Here is an 11,113-nt window from a genome sequence, read left to right on the forward strand (position 1 = left end):
CTACATTTTTAGACCGATTTAGCTATAATTTAACATTTAGGGTTCTTAGGTATCAATAAACATATATAACAAAAGTTGTGGACATAGGTCCACGTTTTGGTATAGCCCCCATATAACGTTACCCCCCGATTTGCGGTATTTTGACGTTTTTAGCTACATTATCAGACCGATGTAGCTATAATTTGACATTTAGGGTTCTTAAGTGTTAATAAGCTTATATATTAGAAGGTGTGGACATAGGTCCACGTTTTGGTATAGCCCCCATATAACGGTACCCCCCGATTTGCGGTATTTTGACGTTTTTAGCTACATTTTCAGACCGATATAGCTATTATTTGACCTTTAAGGTTCTTAAGTGTAACTAAACTTATATAACAAAAGTTGTGGACCTAGGTCCACGGTTTGGTATAGCCCCCTAATAACGGTACCCCCCGATTTGCGGTATTTTGACGTTTGTAGCTACATTTTCCGACCGATTTAGCTATAATTTGACATTTAGGGTTCTTAAATGTCAATAAACTTATATAACTAGTGGACATAGGTCCATGTTTTGGAATAGCCCCCATATAACGTTACCGCCCGATTTCAGGTATTTTGAGAATTTTACCAACAAGTTTTAACCGAATTATCTGTAATTTGAACATTTGACATTTGAAATTCTTAGTGGTCACCACACCTCTCCACCAAAAATTGTCAAGAAAGCCCCCATATAACGGTACCTCCCGATTTTCAGTAATTTGGTGATTTAAGCTACAATATTAAATCGAACTAGCAGAAATTTGACATTTGAAGTTCTTAGTGGTCACAACACATCTCCATCAAAAATTGTCAGCATAGGTCTATGTTCGGATATAGCTCCCATGTAACGGTACCTCCCAATTTTCAGTAATTTGGCAATTTTAGCTATATTTGAAGGTTGTAGTGGTCACCACACATCTGCATCAACAATTTTCAACATAGCCCCAATATAACGATACTTCCCGATTTTCGGTACTTTGAGGATTTTATTTAAAATGTTTAACCGAACGTAGGTCCATGTTTTTCTATAGCCCCACAACAAACCTCCCGATTTTCCGTACCTTAGCTTTATTTTTTGGACGAACTTTCTGTAATTTGAAATTTAAAAGTCAACAAAAATTCTGCAACAAAAATTTTTCATTTAAGTTCATATTTTCGTATAGCCCAGATACCTCCGAACTAGCTGTTAATGACATTTGAAGTTCCCATGTTATGTACCGATTTTCGATATTTTGAGGATTCTAGCTGAATTTTTTAACCGAATTAGGAGTTATTTAACATTAAAGGCTCCCATCAAAAACTGTCAACATAGGCCCATGTTTTATTATAATCCCTATAAAACAGTACCTCCCAATTTCTAGCCCACCAAAAATTGTCAACAGTTAGATATAGGCACCATAAAAAAGGGCCTCCCGAATGAAGCATTTTATGTACATTATCTGACATTTTAACGTACTCACTTTAAGTTGGGGACAGGAATGAATATTTTATGGTGGAGGGTATGAAAAGTTCGGCCCGGCCGAACTTAATGCTTTTTTACTTGTTTCTATTTCAAATAAAACAATAGACCTTAATACGCAGTATGCCTGTGTTTTTGACAATAAAATAAAATATATGCGTTATTTTTTGGCAGACATTAAATTAAAACCTATTGTTGCTATTTTATGAATTTTGCAGTGTACGTGCGCGTGCAGATATTTGACAACATTTAGCAACAAATTTTTAGTAAAGGGTGATCCAACCTGAGGTTCCCAACTTTGTTAAAGAATCCATTGATATAAGAGAAGCCACCCTTGTCTTTACTGGGATGTTTGTGGAAAAATATATAAATTATACATTTCTAAAAATATTCCAAAATTGGAAAATACACATTGATTAGCCCCTCCTGCTACATCTTCAAATTGTCAGTTTCCTTTTTGGAATACACCTAACATAAATAATATACCATGCAATTTGGTATATTTGGGACAATTGCGAGTTTATTGAAGATCTATCGTCCAAAAATTGTGCACTTGTACCTCACATATGTTTCGAAAATAGTTCATTCTGGCCATATATTGTGATATCAAAAATATATTTTATACCGGTAGAAATAACTAGCACTGAAAAGAAATTCAAAAATTTTTCATGCGAACAAATTTATAAATCGCAAAATTATTCATATTCAATTACACACCAAAAAAGATAGTATAAGTCAGCTGCGCTAACGGTGATATACTTATTATATATGGAACTTCTGGACTATTTTCTCAGGAAGTGTGATTAAGCCCTTTGGAGTTATCAAGACGATTCGAGAGAACTCTTAAATTTCTCTTTTCCGAATTTTGTGTGGGAGGTACCCTAAGGTGTGGACTGATATAGTCTGATCCGATCTATATCTGGAAGGAATAATTACACTGTGCAACAAAATGGAGCTCAAAGTCTGGGGGGTGGAAAATCCCTATTGGAGATGAAAGCCCTTGGTGAGTATATACAGAACCCCGAAGGACAGATTCGCCGTGAGTCGAACTTTCGCGATATGGCGTGATGAAGTTTTTGCTAGAGACCCTGTAAGCCATCAGGAATTAGCGTTATATCTTTGTTCACTGTTGCTTTAGCTTATATTTAAGATGACATGTCTTCAGTCAAATCGAATGAGGATTATTTTCGTAGAGCACTTCGACCTTCTAACTCGCTTCCTTCAATGTCCTTTTCGTCCTTTATTTTAAGAGCCGCTATAAAAGTACCACAAGATGACGTTTTTCGGCTTCGAAATGTTCTGCACAAATGTCGACCAGAAAATTTTAGTTACGGCTCTCATTGACAACAAATCGATTTTGTCGCGTTTTCGTGGTCGTTTTGTGCATTTACCCCTGTTTGCTCAGAAAAAAACTGTGTTTTGTGTTTTTGTATGTTTTGTAACGAATATACAAAAAACAAAATATAGTCTTTTTCTGAACAATAAAAATAGGTAAAAAAACTTTTTATGTTAAACGGTTTTATGTTAAACATACATTGCAATGTTTAAGATAAATTTACTAAAAACCAAAAAATAATAAAATAGATACAGTCGTGGGAATTATAAACATATGCATAGACTAGACTAAAATAAAACCGTGGGGCACATTCTAGCCCTACTTATCACACGTCCATCGTTGTCGGTTGAACAACTGCCTAATTATAGTGTATCATTACAAAACAAACATTTTAATCAACGATTGTAGACAATTGACGTGCCCCACGGTTTTATTTTAGTCTAGTCTATGCATATGTTTATAATTCCCACGACTGTATCTATTTTATTATTTTTTGGTTTTTAGTAAATTTATCTTAAACATTGCAATGTATGTTTAACATAAAACCGTTTAACATAAAAAGTTTTTTTACCTATTTTTATTTTCTAGTTTTTAGTTTTTATTTCGCATTCTTTTAGAGTGGATACTTTTCACTGTGAGATAAAAATCGGTGATGTTTACAATTATTACTTTTGGAGTGGATATTTTCACTGTGAGATAAAAATCGATGATATTAACAATTTTTAATTTATTATCTAAATTCATCAGAATTTCGTTAATTTTATTTTATAATATTTAGGTCAAGACATATAAAAATAATGCAAAGAAAAAAGAATGAAGTCGGCATTATTAATTATCTCTTCGCAATAGCAGTTTTAATAAAAGAAATTGATGTGGATACTTTTAATGTGATTCGCTGTAAGTTATTCGCCATTTTGTAGGGGCCGCCATCTTGGATTTTAATTTTATATAGTACATTGTATTCTACTGGTTGAGCACTTTCATTTGATACCCATATTGATGGAATTGATAAAACCTACGTTATCCGCCATTTTGTAGCGGCCGCCATCTTGAATTTATAGTGATAATGAATAAACATAATTGTATTGCCCCCAAAGTCCAAAGTGTATACAAAATTTCAGGTTAATCGGTTGACAGGAAGAGGGTGAAATTTGATGTACTAAATTTGACCCAAGAATAAAACAAACAGGCTGAGTTAAATAAAACCGTTTAAAAACAGGGGTAAATGTGCAAAACGGCCACGAAAACGCTACAAAATCGATTTTTTGTCAATATTTCGCGGTGTTACATGAATTTTTACCAAAACATAGGTATAAAATCACAGCAAATTCTAATTGAATGGAAAATGCTTAATATCATTTTGTAAATTTATGTCTATCAAATGTTAACCGCGTCTACTTCTTAGACGGTCTGTCCATAGAGTCCACTTTTCGCTGAATCATTCGATCAATACGACTGGTAGCTGGTCACGTGATCCGTCAAAAACAAGTAAGAAAAGCGTTAAGTTCGGCCGGGCCGACATTTGTATACCCTGCACTGCGAACTATATTGAAGTGAATAGGAGCAATTAATTTAATTTCGTTTTATTAAAAGAGTTGTACCTATATCGCAACTGATAATACTCGTTTCAAAACAGCTCATATGGGGCTACATTTTTGTTCTTTCCAAAACATGGACCAATATTTACCTAAACCTGGATATTCTGGATTTGGTTAGCAACATCGTTCTATGCACCGTTCTATGAAATGTTGACCTGTACCGATAAATATCAAATTTCAGTTATTCCCGTTGAATAATGTGGCTAAAACTTTCAGAATACCGAAAATTGGGAGGGACCTTTCTATGGGGGCTATATTTATACCCTCAGCCTTTAGGCTAAAGAGGGTATTTACACTTTGATACGACCAAAAATGTGCCTCATCGAAATAATGGTTTTAGACTCCAAGTATGTTTGTACGATATCCGTTTCAGACAATTTTGAGTTGATCTAGCAATGTCCGTCCGTCGGTCTGTCTGGCTGGTGCGCACGATAACTCTCGAATGGATCAATCGATTCGGTTCAAATTTTGGGCATCGAAATATTTTGTCCAGATTCGATTTAAGTTCGAAGATGGGCCATATAGGTCCACTTCTTCAAGTACCTCCCCCACAAATGTTCAAAAATTGTCGCAAAACTTGTGCGCACGATAACTCTTGAAGGGAATAACCGATTTGGTCTTTACTATGCACATCGTGTAATTTCTACCGAACTTAGATAAGGTTTCAATATGGACTCAATCGGTTCACTCCTTCGGGTACCTCCCACACAAAATTTCGGAAAAGTTCAGTTTAGGACCTGGTCTCGAATCGCTTTGACTTTTGTTTACGCAAGTTGTATTCACTGTCCTCTATCCGACGCTGTAAGTTTCATTAGGGACAAGTCCATACTTCCTGAGAAAATAGCCTGAAAGTTACAAAAACCCTATGACACCGTGGGTAGTGGTTGGAGCGCAAGATAACGGATCTGCCGATTCGGTCCAAAATTTGGCCTTCGTAATATTTTGTCCAAATATAGTTTAAATTCAAAGATAAGCCATATCGGTCCATTCCTTCAGGTACCTCCCCCACAAAAGTCCAAAAATGTTCGGAAAAATTGTGCGCACGATAACTCTTGAAGGGAGTGATCGATATAATCCATACTTTGCACATCCTAATATATCTACCAGATATAGATCAGATTCGAATATGGACTATATTTGTCTACTCCTTCTGGTACCTCTCACACAAAATTTCGGATAAGTTCACTTTAAGACCTGCTCTCGAATCACTATGATTTTTGTTGAAGCGATTTGCATTTGCTACCTCCATTACGATGGTAAAAGTTTTTTCAGGAGCAAGTCCATATTTCGTAGGAAAACAGCCCGAAAGGTGTAAAAAATTCTCGAACTGTTCAACCGATTTGGTCCAACATTTGCTCTTCGTCATAATATATCGAAATAAAGTTTCATGGGGCAATACCGGTCCACAACTTCCGGTAATTCTCCCCAATATTTAAAAAATGTCACTAAAATGCTAGGACGATATTACTTGAATGGGACAACCAATTTGGTCCAAACTTTGGAACTCTTAATATCTGTCAACATTTAGTTTAATTTCTAAAATGGCCCATATCAGTCCTCCCTAAGGGTACCTCCCCCACAAAGGTTCAACATTTGTGTCTTAGCGCAGTTAACTCCTAATCCACATTTTTGTCGGCAAGTTCAAATGTCCAAAAAAGGACACAAAATTCTAAAGAGACCTTTAATACATTCGCTCTGTCCGTAGGTGAGAGTTTCACTTCACATTGAGGGTATATATCTGTCGGCAAAGCCGACTGACACTTTTTTACTTGTTTTATATATGGAACAATACCGGAAAATTTCAGGTGGAAAGTTTTATACCACCAACGGACTATTAAATATCATCCGTTTCGATGGGATATTGATGACACAACCTTCAAAATACCGAAAATCGAAAAGTACGCTTCTATGGGGGTTATTTAAAGAAAATGGCTTATACTGATAATTCTCTTTTGCAGTATTTTATTTAACCAAGGTGGATTAAAAACTAAATTTCAGTCATATCGGTGGTATATTGAGACCACAACTTTCAAAATACCTTAAATCAAGAGGTACGGTCCTATGGGTGCTATTTGAGGACGTCGACCTATACCCGCACATTTCGGGTGGAATGTTTCATAACCCTATCAAAAAACAAGTAACAAAGTATGAGTCGGCTTTGCCGACAGAGCTATACCCTCAGCCTGTACAAATTGAAACACAAAACAAAAATGTTGATTAGGATTAAAGTTCAAAAATTTTGCTGAAAAGGTACTTAAAGGAATGGACCGACATAGACCATGGGGGTGACATAGGGGGTTTTTACACCCTTCGGGCTGTTTTCTCAAGAAGTATGGACTTGCCCATGAAACAACATTTACCATCGTAATTGAGGCAGCGAATGTAAGTTGCTTCAACAAAAATCAAAGTGATTCAATAGCAGGTCTTAAAGTGAACTTATCCAAAATTTTGTGTGGGAGGTACGGGATGGAGTGGACAAATATAGTCCATATTCGAACCTGGTCTACATCTGGTAGATATTATGAGAATGTGTAAAGTATTGACCAAATCGGTCACTCCCATCAAGAGTTATTGTGCCCACAATTTTTCCGAATATTTTTGAACTATTGTGGGGTAGGTACCTGAAGGAGAGGACCGATATGGCTTATCTACGAACATAACTAAGTTTGGAAACAATATTACGAAGGCCAAATTTAACATGGTGTCATAGGGTTTATTTTTCAACTCTAAGGATATTTTTTCATGAAGTATGGACTTGCCCCTGAGGAAACTTGTACGTTCGTATAGGGGACAGTGAATACAAGATGTTACAACAAAAACCGTGGCGATTCGAGAGCAAGTCCTAAACTGAACTTTTCCGAAATTTTGTGTGGGAGGTACTCGAAGGAGTTTACTGATTGAGTCCATATTGGAACCTCATCTATGTCTGGTAGAAATTTTATAATGTGCAAAGTATGGACCAAATCGGTTACTCACCTCAAGAGTTATAGTACGCACAAATTTTCCGAATATTTTCGAACTTCTGTGGGGGAGGTACCGTAAGGAGAGGACCGATATAATCCATCTTTGAACTTGAACTAAGTTGAAATATTACGAAAGCCAAATTTTGGACCGAATCGGCAGATCCGTTCGAGAGTTATCTTGCGCTCCAACCACTACGCATCGTGTCATAGGGTTTTTTGTAACTTTCAGGCTATTTTCTCAGGAAGTATGGACTTGCCCCTAATGAAACTTTCAGCGTCGTATAGAGGACAGCGAATACAATTTGCGTAAACAAAAATCAAAGTGATTCGAGACCAGGTCCTAAACTGAACTTTTCCGAAATTTTGTGTGGGAGGTACCCGAAGGAGTGAACCGATTGAGTCCATATTGGAACCTAATCTAAGTTTGGTAGAAATTACACGATGTGCAAAGTATGGACTAAATCGGTTATTTCCTACAAGAGTTATAGTGCGCACAAGTTTTGCGACAACTTTTGAACATTTGTGGGGGAGGTACCTGAAGGAGTGGACCTATATGGCCCATCTTCGAACTTAAATCGAATCTGGACAAAATATGTCGATACCCAAAATTTGAACCGAATCGATTGATCCATTCGAGAGTTATCGTGCGCACCAGCCTGCCAGACAGACAGACAGACATACGGACGGACATTGCTAGATCTACTCAAAATTGTCTGAAACGGATATCGTACAAACATAATTGGGGTCTAAAACCATTATTTCGATGAGGCACATTTTTGGTCGTATCAAAGTGTAAATACCCTCTTTAGCCTAAAGGCTGAGGGTATAATTAAACCCAAATAGCAGCTATTTCGGTGGGGAACGAAGACTAACTACCAAATGTCAGTCATTCGATGGGATATTGAACAGCAACCTTCAAAATACCGAAAATCAGGAGGTACGGTTCTATGGAGGCTATATGAAGACATGGACCTATACCGAAAAATTTAATTTGGAAAGTTTTATACCCTCAACGAAGACTAAATGCCAACTTGCAGCCATTTCGTTGTTATAATGAGGCTAAAATCTTCAATATACCGAAAATTCGGATATACCGTTCTATTGGGTACATCAAAACGTGGACGTATACTGACAAATTTCTGAGGGAAATTTTTGTAGCCCAGAAAAAAACAAAACACCAAATTTTAGCCACTTCGGTGGAATAATGCGGCTAAAACCTTAAAAATACCGAAAATCGGGTGGTACCGTTCTATGGGAGCTATATGAAGACGTTGACTTATACCAACCAATTTCAAGTGGAAGACTATGTACCAAATTTTAGCCACTTTGGTGTTATAATGAGGCTAAACCCTTCAAAATACCGAAAATTGGGATGTACCTTTCAATGGATGTAAATCAAAACGTGGATCGACACCGATAAATTTCTGGGAGAAAGTTTTGCATCCCAAAGGAGGACGAAATATTAAATTTCAGCAATTTTGGTAGGATAATATAGCTAAAACCTGCAAAAATACTGAAAATTGGGAGATATCGTCCAATGGTGGCTATATGAGGGCTTGGACTTATACCGACAAATTTCAGGTGGAAAGCTGTATACACTTATCGAAGACTTACTACCACATTTTAGTCTTTTCGGTGGGATATTGAGGTCACCACCTTCGAAATACCGAAAATCAGGAGGTACCGCTCTATGGGGGCTATATGAAGACGTGGACCTATACCGAAAAATTTTCGCTGGAAAGACGAAGACTTAATACAACATTTCAGCCATTTCGGTGGAATAATGAGACCACAACTTCATAATACCGAAAATAGGGAATTACCGTTCTATAGGGGCTATACTAAAGCGTTGACCTGTACCGACAAGTTTTTGGGGGAAAGTTTTATACCACCAACGGATACTAAATACCAAATATCAGCCATTTCTGAGGAATCTTGAGGCCACAACCTTCCAAATACTGAAAATCGGCAGGTAAGTTTTTTGGGGGCTATATAAAAGCGTGGACCTATATCAACAAATTTCATATGGAACGTTAAGTACCCCAAATGAAGACCAAATACCAAATTTTAACCATTTCGGTGGATTAATGTTGCCACAATTACCGAAAATCGGGAGGAACCGTTCTATTGGGGGTTAAATGAATGCGTGTACCTAAACCTACAAATTTCTGGGGAAAAGTTGTATACCCCTAACGAAGACTAAATACCAAATTTCAGCCATTTCGGTGTGATAATGAGACTAAAACTTTCAAAATACCGAAAATCGGGAGATATCGTTCTATGGGGACTATATCAAAACGTGGACTTATATAAACATTTTATGTTAGAAATGTTTCTTAGCCTCTGGAAACACAAACTACAAAGTTACAACCTATTCTGTGGTCAAATGAGAATAATACATTCAAAATATCTTAAAGTGACGCGTACTATATATGAGGCTTTATATGGGGCTATACCAAAACGTGGACATATATAAACAAACTTTGATAGAAATGTGTTTTAGCCTCTGGAGACACAAAATACCAAATTACAACAAATTCGGTGGTAAAATGGGACAAATATCTTAAAAATTCCTTAAAGGACGACGCATCATGCATCACTTTGTATGGGGGCTATACGAAAACTCTCAATACCAAAAGTCCTATTCCTAATAGATTCTTCCAACAATTCATCCACCTACTTCAATCCGTTCGGACGCTGGAGTGATTTCCACAGACGGACAGACGGACAGACATGGCTATATCGATCTAGAATTGCACGCTGATCAAAATATATAGTTTTTTGGCTTTAAGTCTTTTTTAAGGGTATTTGATATTCCCGCAAAGAATGGTGGAAACAGGTCCCACAGAACAGTACTTACAAATTGTCGCTGGTTTAAAGATTTCAGCCAAATTGTCTAAACTAAATGGGTATTTAGTCTGCAGACAATTGCCTATATAAGTCCACGTTTAGATATAGTCTACACGAAGTGCTACCTCTCGATTTTAAGTTTTTTTATGGTTTTAGCTTCTATATCCAACTGAAATAGGTAAAATTTGGTATTTTGCCTACTCTGAAAATTTCCCGTACAGAATTTCGCCCGATTTTCGGTATTTGTAAAGTTGTAGCCACTTCTTTGAACCGAAAATACTGAAATCTGGTTTAGCACGGCCGAACGTGTTTTTTTAATTTTTTTCATGTGTTTGTTTATTATTTACGTTTATTATTCACTATAGCCGACTATAGCTCTTACATATTCTTATACCCTTCACCATATAATGGAGGGTGTATTAAGTTTGTCGTTACGTTTGGTACTCCTAGAAACAATAATTTCAAATTCCACAAAGAATATACAGCTATGGACGTATAAATGGTACATTTAGATATTCAAAATACGTTTAATTACACTATGCAACGCTGAAAATGCAAACAACTTCTAGTATGCATTTTTTAAAGTACATATTTAGACTATAAAAGCCCTAGAAGGGTTTTGTCCTGTCAGATCCAGTTCGGATTTTATTTTTTTTTGCATTTATCAGGCCTTTATCTGAGAAACGAATAGGAATTTGGCCTTGCTGTCTTTAGCAATATTGTAGCCCTAAACTAGTAGAACTTATCTTTTATAAAAAACCACATAAGAAAAACTTCATCTAGGGTATCAAAATCTATAAAATATAGAAAATTTTACATAATTGCTGAAATTTAGGTCTGTATTGGCTACACTAATGGGAGTTGAACCAAGTAAGCTTTTTCAAAAATC

This window comes from Musca autumnalis, unplaced genomic scaffold, assembly GCF_047663935.1.
Source record: "Musca autumnalis isolate F117 unplaced genomic scaffold, ASM4766393v1 scaffold_3, whole genome shotgun sequence".
NCBI classification, from domain to species: Eukaryota; Metazoa; Arthropoda; class Insecta; order Diptera; family Muscidae; genus Musca; species Musca autumnalis.